Source organism: Sturnira hondurensis, unplaced genomic scaffold (genome assembly GCF_014824575.4).
Source record: "Sturnira hondurensis isolate 20B ecotype Veracruz unplaced genomic scaffold, ASM1482457v3 Scaffold0010428, whole genome shotgun sequence".
Taxonomy (NCBI): domain Eukaryota; kingdom Metazoa; phylum Chordata; class Mammalia; order Chiroptera; family Phyllostomidae; genus Sturnira; species Sturnira hondurensis.
Window position 1 is genome coordinate 2,288,267 of NW_028083059.1, and position 15,815 is coordinate 2,304,081.

At 44.0% G+C, this 15,815-nt stretch overlaps 1 pseudogene; it reads left to right on the forward strand.

The window, feature by feature from the left end:
- Positions 1–9,022: 9,022 nt before the first annotated feature.
- On the forward strand, positions 9,023–9,500 carry LOC118995714 (40S ribosomal protein S16-like; annotated as a pseudogene).
- Positions 9,501–15,815: the final 6,315 nt, after the last annotated feature.

Sequence of the window (15,815 nt, forward strand, 5' to 3'; positions counted from 1 at the left end):
AGCTTTTCTTTCTTGCCAGGGTTTATTTTGGTTGAAAAACATGTCGGTGGGGGAAGAAAGGTAATAGGAGGCATGTAATGGCAATTTGGTATTCCTGCCACTATCTGTGGGATCAGGGCTTATTCTGGAATTCAACACTCTTTACACACCAGGCCCTTACAACAAGCTCTCCTTTCTGCACTATTCCTCTATCCCCACAAAGTTTATTATATTCTTGACACATACTTTTGTGCATCTTGTCACACTGTCCTTTCCAGCTTCTCTTTCTTCCCCATGTCATCCAACCATTTATTTGCATACCATTAAGCTAAGTCCTATACTTCCTGCAGGCATATCAAGCCTTCCCCCCACAGGGGCGTTTTCCTCCCTACCCCAGGGCACTGAGAACTCTTCTCAGAATACTTCCAAAAATGAAACTCTCACCAAGACTGTGGCACACACTACCTTGTGCTAGGCTGCAACAGCAGCCTCGAGGGGCAGACAGAGGCAGGCCCAAGTCTGAATCTGACTCAGAAACTTGGAGCTGGATGGCCCTAGGAAGTCACTGGATCTTTGTGGAAGTTTCTCCATAAAGAAAAGGAGTGAAATAATACCTATCTCATAGGGCTGTTGTCAGCATTCCCAGTAGTTTATGTAACTTACCTATTGCAATTTCCAGATGATTTGGGGGCCCACTGTGGTCACCATTATTATGAGTCCCAAAGAGATGACACATCACTAAAGGGATGTATGATGCATATGGTGATTTTCTGTACTGCAGAGTATGGAAAATGAAACTGACATGTCTCAGACTCTCTTGCAGCTAAGGTTCAGGTTATTTATAAAGTTCCAACAATTAGATATACTTGTTTAATATTTGGAAGTATAGGTGCTGATAGAAGACATTAGACTCCTGGGTCAGAGACCAGGGACTTAATTATTTCCAAGGACTTAGTAATTATTCATTATTCTGGCCAGAATATTGGCTTTTTCTTGTGCTGCTTCCTCAAGCTCCAAATCCCACCAGGCAACACGAAGAGGGACAGATGACAGCTGCACACCGTGGGTTAAGGTAAAGGAGGGAACCCTGAGTTTAAAGAACCCAAGTTTTTGTAATGGATAGTAGTCATGCCTGTTCTTTGCTCTGAAAATCCTACCTCCACCTCCAAGGCAATTTTCTACAAAAGCTTCCTCGAAAAGATAGTCTAGAACAAAGCAGTCAATACTCCTGCTGGTTGTGTAAACAAAAGAGACCCATTGAAAATTGTCTCCCAACCAGGTCATGTTCCTGGTGTCAGCTGTTGCTTTTGGCAAGGATGGTCGTGGAGGTTTGAAGTTTTTCAGAGCAGCATTCAAGTGCCCAGTCACTAACTTTGTGGTATCAAAAGGAAATTGTAGAAACTGCTACTCCCTAATCCCAGATCACACCTATGACTGATTTTTGATCTAAGCTCTGCCTGTGGCAGCCTCCTGAATTTCCTCTTTCTTCATTGTGGCAGGATAGTTAGGTGTTGTTGAACCTCCCGAAGGCCCAGCCTATAGTCTGCTTCTCCATCCCTTCCAAGAGTTCTGTGAACTCCAAATTTCCTGTGTGTATTAAACTCTTCCTTCACTGTTTAAAGTAGTTATGATGGCTTCCATTTCCTGTAGTAATATAAGTAGAGACTAAGTCTCATCATTCTTCAAAGTTTGAGTGCCTTCTACTAGAAAGCTCTGATGATGTTAAAGATGATGATGATGACAATTAGGCAGCAAAAGAAAAAAGAAGAAAGAATGAAGAAAAGGTGGAGTAAAGCAGGAAAAAGAGAAGTAGGAAGGGGGGAATCATTATTTTTCTCCTCCTTTCCCCAACAAAATATCACATTTTCTCCAAAGAGAAAGTTTTCTTGAATCTCTATGCACTGCAATTATTTTTATTTTCTTAATATTAATTTTTACTTACTACTTTTATTTTTTTAAGATCTTATTTATTTTTAGAGAGGGTAAGGGAGGTAGAGAAACATCAATGTGTGGTTGGCTCTTGCATACTCCGCACTGGGGACCTGGCCTGCAACCCAGGCATGTGCCCTGACTGGGAATTGAACTGGTTTAGCAGGCTGGCACTCAGACCACTGAGCCACATCAGCCAGGGCTATTTTTTATTTTTGAGAGATGGAAGAGAGGGGGAGAAACCTAGATGGGAGAGAGTAACATCGATATATGTTTTGATGTAAGGATCCCGCCTTCTATACGTGCCCTGACCTGAGACCAAGCCCACAACGCAAGCATGTGTCCTGACTGGGCAACATTTCAGTTTGTGGGACAACACCCAACAAACTGAGCCCTGCTGGCTGGGGCCATGTTCTGCAGTTACTCAAAAGAGAAGTGTACATCCCCATTTCTAGAAACCCAACATTACCAATCAGAGCCCTTGTTCTGTTTTGTTTCATTTACTTTTTCCTCTAATTTCTCTGTGACACAGAGTTTCTCAGCTTTTCTCACCGTGGCTAGATCAAGGAGAAGCCTAATTTCAGTAGGATGTCCGCAGTCAGAAAGCTGTTCTCATGCCTGCCACGGCATCTCACATGGAATGGAAAGGAAAGCAAACAATTATGCCTTTAGTATACATCATGGTCTAGGGTTTCTTCCAGGAATGGAGGTTCTGGCTGACTGAGTCACTCCCAATAGAGGGTCTGGAACCCTCTGCCCTCTTTTGCTCCCTAATAGTGACCAGAATGTTCATCCTCTTGTCTTGAGAAGTAACTTCTGGAAGTGCTTCTCTCAGAATGGCCTTCTGACTGGGCAACCCCTCTGGGCTGCATTATGCTATTCTGGAGTTCTCCTCAGGATCTGGCAGGGAAATTTACCCTTCCTATGAAATGCAGGTGGGTGAACTCTAAGACTTGCTTGAAATGGCCCATGTGATATGTGCACTCAATAATAACTAACATTTACTGAGTAATTACTATGTGATAGACACAGTACTAACCATTCTAGAATTCTTCTAAGACATTTCATTTCTGAGAAGCAGGCATTATTATGCTCCATACCTCACAGATGTGACACAGAGGCTTAGATAATTAAGCAACTTGCCCAAGATCATGGCCAGGGTATGTTCAGAGGCCCTTCTGTTAACAGCTATATTATTCTACTCAAGTGACTATTCATTCAATGGATTAGGACAGGAGGGCAGGTATTGCTAATTTTCTCATTATCCACCCTCCCCTTCATCATAGCAATTAATAACTACATCCAAGATTTTAGCTAAGCTTATTCTTAGCTGGCTAGTTACTTCTCTATGCCTCAGTTTTCACATCTGTAAAATAGAAATAAGAATAGTACCTATTTCAAATGTTTCTCAAGTCTATGAACTTCCAGTTGAGTATATTACTAACCAAAATCTGTCCTCCCAAATAATATTTGACCAATAAAATACATATTTTTAATTCATAACTTTTATCTCATTGTATTGATTGAGAGGATTAAATAAGTTGATACATCTGCCTGGCACATAATAAGTATTAAATTCTGGCCAACTCATTTAATTAAACCAAGTAGAGATTCTATAAGTCTCTCTCAGTAAAGAATTGGGAAACTTCACAAAAATCTCCACCCTTCAGACTCTCTGTCATAAAATAGAATAATAATATATTTAAGTAATAAAACAAACTACCAGTGAAGAATGTAAAATCTGGGACTTCCGCCAAGATGGAGGCATAGGTGGAAACACTGTGCCTTCTCCCACAACCAAGTTTGAATACAACAGAGGTTTGGAGAAACAAAGACACAACCAAACGACAGAAAATTGAATTATACGGAAGTCCAACTACATCTAACCGATCAACGGGGACGGTAAGAGGGGCGGAGCCAGCAGCGAGCAGGGTTGGGCAGGACAGATCCCCCGACCCAGGCGCGCAGGCAGATGGGAACCAGTTGGGGTGCGGGGCAGACCGTGGGCGCATATTCGCGCACAGTGAGACAGACCACGCAGGCCCCAGGGGGCAAGGGCTGACGGCGGTGGCACACTCTCGTGCAGTGGGACGAAACGCGTGGGCCCGGTGACTGACGGCAGCAACTGCGGCACCAGTGAGGGCCGTGGCGGCAGGCGGGGGACAGGACGCCATAGTCCTTCTTTGACCCCGCCCCCACATACAGTGTCACAACCCAGCGACTTAGTTGCCCCGCAAGACCAGTGAGAGCCATTGTCCCTCTTTGACCCCGCCCCCACATACAATGTCACAACCCAGCGACTGAGTTGCCCTGCTCTAGTGAACACTTTAGGGCTCTGATCCTGCTATGGAACAGGAACAAACAACCCGAAAGATGGCACAAGAAGAACTCAAAGTCCCAGAGCCAATAACTCTAAGCGACCGAGAAATTGCCAGCCTCTCAGAAGCACAATTCAGGACACTATTTATCAGGATGCTCACAGAACTGGTTGATTATAGTCACAAATTAAGAGGAACAAAGTTACAAATTAGAGGAACGTGTGAGGGCTGGACTGATTGAAATGAAGGGAGATGCACAGGAAACCAATAGTGATGGAAAGGAAACTGGGACTCAAATCAATCGAGTGGACCAGAAGGAAGAAAGAAACATCCCACCAGAAAGGAATGAAGAAATGAAAATTCAAAAAAATGAGGAGAGGCTTAGGAACCTCCAGGACATCTTTAAAAGGGGTACCAGAAGGGGGAAAGAAACAGCCACGAGTGGAAAACGTATTTGAACAAATAATAAAGGAGAACTTCCCCAGTCTGGCAAAGGAAATAGACTTTCAGGAAATCCAGGAAGCTCAGAGAGTGCCAAAGAAGTTGGACCCAAGGAGGAACACACCAAGGCACATCATAATTACATTAGCCAAGACCAAAATGAAGGAGAGAATCCTAGAAGCAGCAAGGGATAAGGGGACAGTCACCTACAAAGGAGTACCCATCAGACTGTCAGCGGATTTCTCAAAAGAGACCTTACAGGCAAGAAGGGGCTGGAAAGAAGTATTCCAAGTCATGAAATCCAAAGACCTACAGCCAAGATTGCTTTATCCAGCAAAACTTTCATTTAGAATGGAAGGACAGATAAAGTGCTTCTCAGATAAGGTCAAGTTCAAGGAGTTCATCATCACCAAGCCCTTATTATATGAAATGCTAAAGGGACTTATATAAGAAAAAGAAGATGAAAAATATGAACAGTGAAAGGACAGCAAACACACAGTTATTAACAACCACACCTAAAACAAAAGCAAACCAAGAGGACAGCTAGATCAGGAGTGGAACCATAGAAATGAAGAACACATGGAGGGTTAGAAACAGGGGGGTGGGAGGGGGAGAAGAGGGGAGAAGGTACAGAAAATAGCATAGATGGTAGGCAGAAAATAGATAGGGGGGAAGGCGAGGATAGTGGGGGAAATATAGAATCTAAAGAACTTGAGACACGTGGTTATAAACTAAGGGGGGCAGAATGGTGGGGGAGGGAGGGTGTGGGTGGAGGGGATTGAAGGGGGGGAATAGAACAACTGTAATGGTATAATCAATAAAATATATTAAAAAAAAAAGATTATAGGTTAGGTTGAGGAAGTCATTTCTATGGGAACAATGGAGAAGAAACCCTTGGCCTCCAGGACTTTTTAAAGGTTATAGAAAAGCAAATAAAGAAAAGTACATTTCAGCTTTGGAGATTGGAATAAACAAGGTTTTAGAGGGTAAAAAAAAAAAAAGAATGTAAAATCTGTATTTCATTAGTCAAATATAGTTTGAGATAGTTGATTAGTAACCTACTTTACTTGATTTTTAAATATTTTAGAAATTATCCTCTCATAAACCAATTTTCACCTAAAGAAATATTCACAGGGAAAACATGCTTGTATCATTGTCTTCCTGAAGCACTCATGTAGAAAAAAATCAACAGGCCAGCCCCTCCCTCTGAAGGAAGCCAGCTTGATGAAGCTATTTACCACAGAACTTAGGCCTACTAGAGGTAAGTGTGGTAAAAAAATTTTGCACCTACAATAGAATCAAGAAAACTACACTGGACAATTGGGATGTATAATCTTAGAACCTGCCCCATTAGTGATGTCTGAGTTTGGGATGGGCACAAGCAGGCAGTAACTACACCCTCAACAGGGGCCCCTTGCATTATGAATTAGCATCACTGTCAGAGTGTGGTCCTGGGACTGAAGTTCCTGCAGGGTCAGAGACTTATCAAGAGGTCCTAAGATAAGACAGGAAATTGGAGAGACCTATCAGGTGGTTCCCAATTTGTGCTTTAATCTTTAATGAGTAATGAAAGCTTAGAAAAAGTGTTTGTGTCTGCTGTATAAACTAGACAAGATAAGGTGATATGACAAGAGTGATGTGTCCAGGATACAGCCAGCCAAGCTTAGCTTTCAGGCTTTAGCAGATATGAAATATGAACTGCCCTGTGTTATTAGCCTTTATTTTGTAGCTGGAGAAGGAAAAGAAAATAACATTTCTTAGGGATTCAGTTTATTCACTACCTTGGCATTGTTAATGGAAATAGGACTTCTCTCAGAGTCATAGGACCTCCTCAGAGAAGATCCACTAACAAAACTGTTCTCCACAGATTCTAATCATTAAATTTTCTTTCCTTTCTACGGGGTCTGCTGTCTTGGAGGCACTAGCCTAACACTCCAAAATGCCACAGAGATCTGTGCAGTTATAATTACTCAAGTAGTGATGGCAGATGCAATGTACTTGGTAGGAATTAAGACCAGGGTTCTTGAGGATTAGGAGCACTAACCAAATGATGAGGACATTACCCTTTGAAATCACACATAACTGCAAGATAACGTGGCCCCAGAAGAATCCACTGGTGTTTCATTGACTTCTCTGTGCCAACTAGGATAGAAATACTCAGCTCCTTACCAGGGTTAAGGGAATCATTAAGAAAATCCCAGAGCAGCTCCTGCAAGAATCAAGGCTTCTTGGAAGTAGCCTTCCCTGGAAGCCCTCCTCCGAAAAGTGATGAGGATACAGCCATTGTTAATCACCTGCTCATTGTGGATCTCAGAAATTGCTAACCCAAGTAGTTTGTTGAACAAAACTGGAGCTTGGCTGTGCTAGTTGGGGGGTTGAGTGGGGGTGATAGTCACAGAATCCCCAGGGTTTTTTAAACCAATATGTTCTGCTCTGCTTTGTGTGACATAACACAGAATTTCAGCCTTAAACCAGTTCTCTGCCCTTTCTATTCCAGCAGCTTATCTTTGCTTTCTTGGGTGTTTTAGAGTCAAAGGCTTTCAGAGAATGGGCGGTTGGGTGACAGGTTGTGTCCTGCGTCTGCTCTAGTAAAAATGGGGAAAGAGAAGTGTGTGTGGAGAGGACTGAACAGCCAAAGAGGCCTCACTGTCCATGAGTTTATTGCTTTATGCTGCCACCTGGCTGACCTTCCAGCTGTGGACTCCTGCTGAGAAAGAAAGAACCAGACACAGAACATTTACAATGGAAGGCCCCCAAACCAAGATTTCTGAGGGAAATCTCACCTTAGGCCACAGGTGATGAAATTCAGCCTCATGACTCAAGAGCCACTGTCATCCATAAGGCCAGAAACACGGACTTGTTCAATGCAAAATTACTTGAGGTGAGACTGATTCTGTCTGTTTCAAGCCCACCCTATTTTCTTCTTTATAAACACTTCCTACCAAAATCCTTAGTATATGTTCCACACTCACTTTCAAGGTCTCTGAATGGGAGAACACACTCATCCCTGCAGAAATCACCTTTGCTTCCAGTGATATCAAGGTGGAAGAGAAAAGGAGAAGGTTTGGTGTGAATTACTTGGGCTGGACGATCCATGCCAAGAGAGAGCCTAACCAACATCCTTGCAGCCTGTCATCCAGAAAGGAAAACACAGCTCACATTTACTTACAGAGGACACACTGTCTTGGATGGTGTGCTTAGGCCTTTACAAATGCACAAGGAATACAGTGGGTCTGGAGTGAGCTGTGGAGAGAGGCAGTAGATCAACCCCAGGCTGAGCACGTGGATAAGGAGTAAACTCCCTGGAGAGGAAGCACATGGTGGGTGCCAGGTAACAGAATGGCCTGTGGGCACTTGTAAAGCAGCCCATGAAAAAATTCCAGGAAACCATGGGAAAGGGAGGCATTTTACAAGTGAGGTCAGAGATTCTGCAAAGTTCAAATAGAAGCTCTAGATTGTCCATATCAATTGCCTTCACCTGCATGCATTGACCAGGAAACCTGGTGACCTTCAGGTTAAAGGTACATCATCTTTAATCTTTACAGGGGAGGTGAGATATTATTCTAGTTTGATTCCAAGACAGCGGGAGTAAACCCAGCACAAGTAGTAGCCATCTGCATATCACTTTATAGCTCATCCCAGGTGGCCCTGGTCAGGGCGCAAGTGGCAGATGACCTTGGCTGGCACCTCCCAGGAGGCCCCAGAGCCAGCACACCTGGTAGACAGCTTCATACCATGAGGAAGCACCACTCAACCACCTCTAAAAGCAACATACTCAAAGGGCAGGCTCAGCAGCACCAGAGTTCCATGGAAGTGAGACCTGTTCTGTATGGTCAGCCGCCACACAGCTTATATTCCACAGTTGTCCTGGCCAGTTTTCATAGCCAACTGGCCTAGGGGTGAATCCCTTTTCCACTGATGTGCCAACAACAATCAAGACTCAACTACAACAGAAGGGTGCACACAACCCACATAGAGGATATACTTGGAGTGGCCAGCTCAGGTTGCTGGTGAGGCTGAGCTATTGGACCCTACAGGACAACTACTACATAAGGCCACTCTGCAAAGCACAGAAGACATAGCAGCTCTGTATAGAAACAAACACAGAGAGACTGCCAAAATTAGGAGACAAAGAAACATTTTCCAAATGAAAGAACAGAACAAAATTTCAGAAAAAGAACTAAATAAAATGGAAACAAGTAATCTATCAGATATATAGTTCAAACACTGGTTATAAGGATGCTCAGTGAACTTAGGGAAGAGTAAAGGAACAAAGATATAGGAAACGTTAAAAAACACTCAGATATGAAAGATACACTAACCGAAATGAAGGATACATTATAGGACATGGTAAGGATCTCTTGTATACACCTGCAATCATGGCATCCAAGGGTCCTCTGCAGTCCATGAAGGCCTTCCATTGCAAGAAGATGGCCACAGCCGTGGCACACTGGAAATGGGGCAACAGTCTCATCAAGGTGAATGGGCAGGCCCTGGTGGTGATAAATCCACACACACTGCAATACGAGCTACTGGAACCTGTTCTGCTCCTGAGGAAGGAGTGATTGCCATAGTGAACATCCAAATTCATGTGAAAAGTGGTGGTTGTATGGCCCAGATTGGTCATGTCAGTCCGTCTTCAAAGCCCTGGTGGCCTATTACCAGAAACATGTGAACGGGGCTTTCAAGAAGGAGATCAAAGACAACCTCATCCAGCGTGACCAGATCCTGTTGGTAGCTGATCCTCATCACTGCAGATTCAAAACGTTTGGAGCACTAACTACCAGAAAGTCTACTGACAAGCCCATCAGGGTGCACCTTTATAATAAATAATGGTCTTGGGATTGAAAAAAAGAAAATACATCACAGGAAATCCACAGTAGAGTAGATGAAGCAGAGGATCAAATTAGTGATTCAGAAGATAGGGAAGCCAAAAACACCTGATCAGAACAGCAAAAAGAATAAAGAACATGTAAAAATGAAGACAGTGTAATGAACCTCTGGCACAACCTCAAGTGTACCAATGTTCTCATCAAAGTGCTGCTAAAAGGAGAAGAGAGAGAGTAAGAAACTGAAAATCTAAAATTAATGACAGCCCTGACTGGTGTGGCTCTGTTGGTTAGGCATCACCTCAGAGGGCAAAGGGTCACTGGGTCAATTGCCAGTCAGGGCACATGCCCTGTTAGGTCCACAAGGACCTAACCTATAGGTTCTTGGTCAGGGTACATGTGAGAGGCAGCCTATCAATGTTTCCCTCGTACATCGATGTTTCTCTCCCTTTCTTTCATTTCCTGTTCTCTAAAAATAAATAAATAAATAATATTTTAATTTATTAATTAATTAAGTTAATGGCAGAAAACTTCCCTAACCTGGTGAAGGAAACACGTACACAAGTCCAGGAAGCACAGAGAATCCCAAACAAGATGAACCCAAGAGGCCCACACCAAGACACACCATAACTAAAATGCCAAAGGTTAAAGACAAAGAATCTTAAAAGCCACAATAGAGAAGCAAGGAAACTTGCAAAGACTGCCAGCTGATTTCTCAACAGAAATATCGCAGACCAGAAGGATTAGCATGAAATATTCAACATGATGAAAAGAAAGGACCTGCAATCAAGATTGCTCTACCAGGCAATGCTATCATTTAGAATCAAAGGGGAGATAAAAAAACTTCCCAGGTGAGAAAATGCTAAAGAAGTTCATCACCTCCAAACCAGTAACACAAGACATGTTAAAAAGATTTCTTTAAGAAGAAGGAAAAAGATAAAAAAATATGAATAATAAAATGGCAATAAAAATATACTTTAAATGCAAATAGGCTAAATGTTCTAATCAAAAGACATACAGTGGCTGAATGGATTACAAAACAAAACTCTTACATATGCTGTCTACACTTCAGATTGAAAGACACACACAGACTGAAAGTAAAGGGATGGAAAATAATGTTTTATGAAAATGGGAATAGATAAAAACAAGCTGGGGTAGCAATACTTATACCAGACAAAATAAACTTTAAAACGAAGGCCATAACAAGACACAAAGAAGGACCCAGCAATTCCACTTCTGGATATTTACCTGAAATCCCTAAACACAAATTGAAAAAAACATACACATCTGTGTGTTGATTGCAGCATTGTTTACAATAGTCAAGTATGAAAGCAACCCAAGCGTCCATCAATAGATGAGTGGAGGAAGAAGGGGTGCATACATACAGTGGAATGCGACTTAGCCGTAAAAGAGAAGGAAGTCTTGCCATCTGCACCAACATGGATGGGCTTAGAGGGTATTGCACATAGTGAAATAATTCAGACCGAGAAATACAAATACCAGATGATTTGGTGGAATCTAAAAAACAATATAAGTGAATAATCAGAACAGAAACAGACTCATAGATATAGAGAACATTTTGGCCATTGTCAGATCGGAGGAATGTTGGAGGGTGGGTGAAAAAGGAAAAGGGATTAAAAAGTACAAATTGGGCCCTGGCTGGCGTAGCTCAGTGGATTGAGCGCGGGCCTGTGAACCAAATGATTGCAGTTTGATTCCCAGTCAGGGCACATGCCTGGGTTGCAGGACAGTTCCCAGCAGGGAACGCATGAGAGGCAACCATACATTGATATTTCTCTCCCTCTCTCCTTCCCTTCCCCTCTAAAGATAAGTAAATAAAATCTAAATAAAATAAAAAGTACAAATTGGTAGTTACAGAATAGTCATGGGGATGTAAAATACAGCATAGGGAATATAGTCAACAATATTGTAATAACTATGTATGGTGTCAGGTGAGTACTAGATTTATTGGGGTGATCACTTGGTAAGTTATATAATGTCTAAAGGCTATGTTATACACCTAAAACTAATATAATATTGTACATCAACTATAATTTAAAAGTAAAAAATTATTTAAAATTTTATTATTTAAAATTATTTAAAAGAAAAAAGAAGAGGGGAGAGAATCACAGGGGAAAAGGGGAAGGACTCACATGAACAAGTATGAGGGACACATGGACAATAACTAAGGTGGGGGACGGAAATGCGAGGGAGGTGGGGAGCACTGAGGGGGGCAGGGCTGGGAATACAAGACAGAAAACTGTACTTGAACAAGAATCAAATAAAAAAAAGAAAAAGAAAAAAGAAAGCCAGAGTTCAGAGAGCTTATGAAATCCGGAGATGCTCATCAAGATGCAGCTGTGATGCGTTGAATAGGTGCAACTGAAGGAGAGCTCCTTTACTGCCCCTGTACTAACGTTAAATATTTACTAACTACATGTGCCAAGCATTGTGAGAAAAGTTGGTGATACCAATAGAAACAAGTCTTTCTCTCTGACCCTAACGGCTTGTCATCTAGTTGGGAAAGAATAAGAGGCTATCTCAGCAACTGTAACTTGATTACTGCTGATTCCATCATCTGACATGATTTTTATTATGTGCAAGGATCAGGGTTTGGGGACCATATTAGTTATGATTAAATACAGCTGTGCATAATAGAATATCTAAATAATAATACTAAGATAAGCATTTATCTTCCACTCACATAAAATAGGTAGGCAGCTCCTTGATCTCAGGGGCACTGATCCCCCCCCTTTCTGCCCCACTCTACCCAGCATGAAACTTCTATCTTAAATATTTTCTAATGCTCCGAGACAGATGCTAACAATTATTCTCTAACTTGTAAGGAATACTTCCTCTACTCATTTCTTTAAATATGAATGTTACTAAGGATCTATAATCCTGTTTTTTTCTGTACACTCTCTCATCCCTGCCCCCCAAGTTCATCCATCTTAATACTAAAGCTACCATTTTTGTACACACACATTCGGAACCTCTCCATCTCTAATCTCCACTTTAGAATCACATTTTCATCATGGGACATTAACAGAAGGCTCTAAGGTTAAGGGTCAAAACGTGACATGTCCAAATACGACATAATGTTGCACCTCCGCAAGCAGAAGTGGTCCCTGCTCTTGAGTCCCTTGTCTCTGCCTTCGGTCTCACCACCCAACAATTCCCTCAAATAACCAGTGTGTTTTACTCCCTGTCTTTCATGCCCCCTAACACACACATGTGCACACACACACACACACACACCCCTATTGGTCATAACCATTCATTCTTCAGATTCTCTCAAATACCTCTCTGATCCTCTTGCCCCACCTCAGCTCAGGTGGTCATTATCCATCACTTGAATTAATACAGTCTTCTCCTTGCTTGTTTCCTTGTCTTTGTACATTCAATAAACATTGAATAAACAGCCCTTTATTGAATAAGGGACAGAGAAACATTCAATGTTTATTGAATAAAGTTCAATGAACATTCATTGGCAAGCTGACTATGTTGGGCCATACTGTAGCCTCTCTCTGTCCTAGCGGTAGAACCTCCTACTGCTTCCAGTTACATTTCCTGAGTTCAGATCTGACCCCGTTACTGCCCTTGCTTTAAAATCGCTGGATAGGGTCGAGTACAAACCTGTTAGAATGGCTCTTTATCGTTGGACCCTCACTCCCTGCGCACGCCCCTGTCTGGGCATCTCTTTCACACGGCCCTGTAGGCACCCTCCTCTCCCAGATCTTGTAGTGAGGTCTTTAGAGCAGGAGATAAGCGCATGCTCAGAGAACTCTGCCATACTTTGGGGCAAAATCTGAGGGCTTTTTAACACATTCCTTTCCTATGATTGAATTAAGTAACAGAAAACATTTTCTCTTATTTTAGAACCCTTAGACAAAAACTTAAAAGCAAATAACACCTTCTAACGTGCAGCTTTTAATGACCCACTTTTTCAGGAGTAGCTCGCAGACACAGTCCTCACCCTCTGGCAGATCAGACCCTCTCCTACGGGTCTGCTCAACTGAATAGGCTGCTCTCCAGGGGGGTGTGGGAGAGGGGCGTGGGGTGGTGTCCGAGTCACCATTGGCCTGGCCACCGCTGACAGCATCTGCTTGTGGAGGTGCAGCATTATGTCATATTTGGACATGTCACTTTTTAACCATTAACCTTAGAGACTTCTGCTGAAGTCCCATGATGAAAATGTGATTTTAAAGTGCAGATTAGAGATGGAGAGAGAGATTTGGAATTTGTGTGTATCTAATTTCCACTCCATTTCTTTAGGTCAGAAAGAACAGAAATGGTGACCAATAATTCCAGGACATATGTACACCATGAAAAGGCCTAGACGACAACCCCTAGCCTTAAGCTACCAGTGGGTTCATCCAACTCCTGCAGAGGGCAACAATGGCATTGCCTTGAATGCCATGGTCTTGCCTCTGGGAGGGAACATGAGAAACTCTTCAGGAGGCTGCGTACCTACAGATCTGCCGTTCACTGAGCACACTCGTCCAGCTCCTGTGATGATTCCGTCCCTGGGAAGGGTGTGTTGGCTGGGAGGGAGATCCACAGTCCCTGCAGGTCAGTTACCTGGCACCCTGCTTCTAAGTGGCTAGGTGTATTAAACAGGCAAATAGGGAAGTCCTCTAACCTAGACCTCCTCCCCAGTCAAGAATCTTTCATTTATTGATTGATTTATCCAGCAAAGATATACTGAACACTACTATGTGCCAGGAACTGTTCTGAGTTGGGGTACAGTGATGCACAAGATAAACAAATATGTTGGTCCACAGTGAAGCATGTATTTCAGTAGGTGTAGGGGTGTGTGTGGTGGGGGTGAGAAAATATAAAAATAAATGAGTAAAAGACGCAGAATGTTGGAAGGTATTTATGAAGCAGGGAAGCAGACTGGGTAGTGTGAGGGAAGGGGAGTGATCTTTTTAAAGAGGGCTGTTGGCCTCCCTGAGAAAACATTGGAAAAAATATGAGCGGGTCAGGGAACAAAGACACTCTCCCTCCCTATTTATGCAGTTTGGGCTGCAAATATCTCAGAGCTACATTTCCAGGAGAAAAATGGCGTGTTTTCTCTACCAACAGGAAAGAAGGCAGTACGAAAAAAGAAGAAAAGACCGGGACAAGAGAAATTATTCCATGTTGAACACTCCCTGATGGACACTTGAAAACCAGCTCCCAGGGCAGAGCAGTGCCCACCAGGCCGAGGGGCTCCCCCGGCCCTCTCTCGGGCTGTCAGGCTAATCCTGCCGCCTACTCCAACCCCGACCCGCCCTCGGGGATGTTTGCTCCGGAGAGTCAAGTTCACTCCGCTGACACCTGCTGGGGAGGAGTTTTGAACGGGACTGCGCCGCAGCCGCCCTAGGGTCCCCGGGGAGCCGACCCCCAGGCTCGGAGGGCAGCGGCCGAAAACCCGGAGATGAGTAGCGGCCACGAGCTTAGGCTGAGCAGACAGGGAGCCGGACACCTGGCCGAGATCTCGCTCCTCGCCCGACAGCGCCCTACCCCCTGTCCCGCGGAGCCAACTTGCTTTCCTAAAATCACCAAACGCCCGGTTCGCACCCTGCGTCCGGAACCGCCGAGCAGGGAGCCCCCTCCGGCCGCAGCCCAACGGGCTAGGAGACGCCAGCTTAGCAGGCATCCTCCCCGGGCCTCCCGGCGACACTCGCAGAGACTCCGTTTTTGCCGGGCCCGGGTCTCTCCCGCGCCGAGCCGCCCAACAAACCATTTAAACACTTCAACACAAAACCGGATTCATTGTGGGCCGCACATTAAAAAGTGTTACTCGCTTTGAAGTTTTTGTCTAATGGCTCTAAACTGAAAGAAAATGTTTTCCTATTACTTAATTCAATCATAGCGAAGAAACTTGGTAAAAAGCCCACGGATTTTGCCCCAAAGTGTGACAGAGTTCTCTTTGTGTGCGCTTATCCTCCGCTGTCACACACTTTAATTCGCCTCTCTTTATCTGGCATTCAAAACTTTCTTCAATGACATTCAATAAGGTCCAGAAGCTGGAGGAGGAAAAAAACTGGTTATTCCCCCCCCCCCCCCCCCCCCCCCCCCCCCCCCCCCCGATATTCTTTCCCAGTAGCTCTGGCTTTGCTCGCATTCAGGGACCCTTAACCCTTTCCCTCCCCGGGCGAGGGTGGCGGCTCCCGGCTCCAGAACCACCGGTCGCCTCTTTCCCCGCTCGGGCTCCACCCGTAGCCCAAGCCTCTCCCACCCGCCTCTGCCTCGCGGGGAGCGCCCCCCCCCCGCCCTGGCCGCAGTTCCCGGCTCTCGGTTCAGTCCAGCGGTCCAAATCAGCCGAATTTCC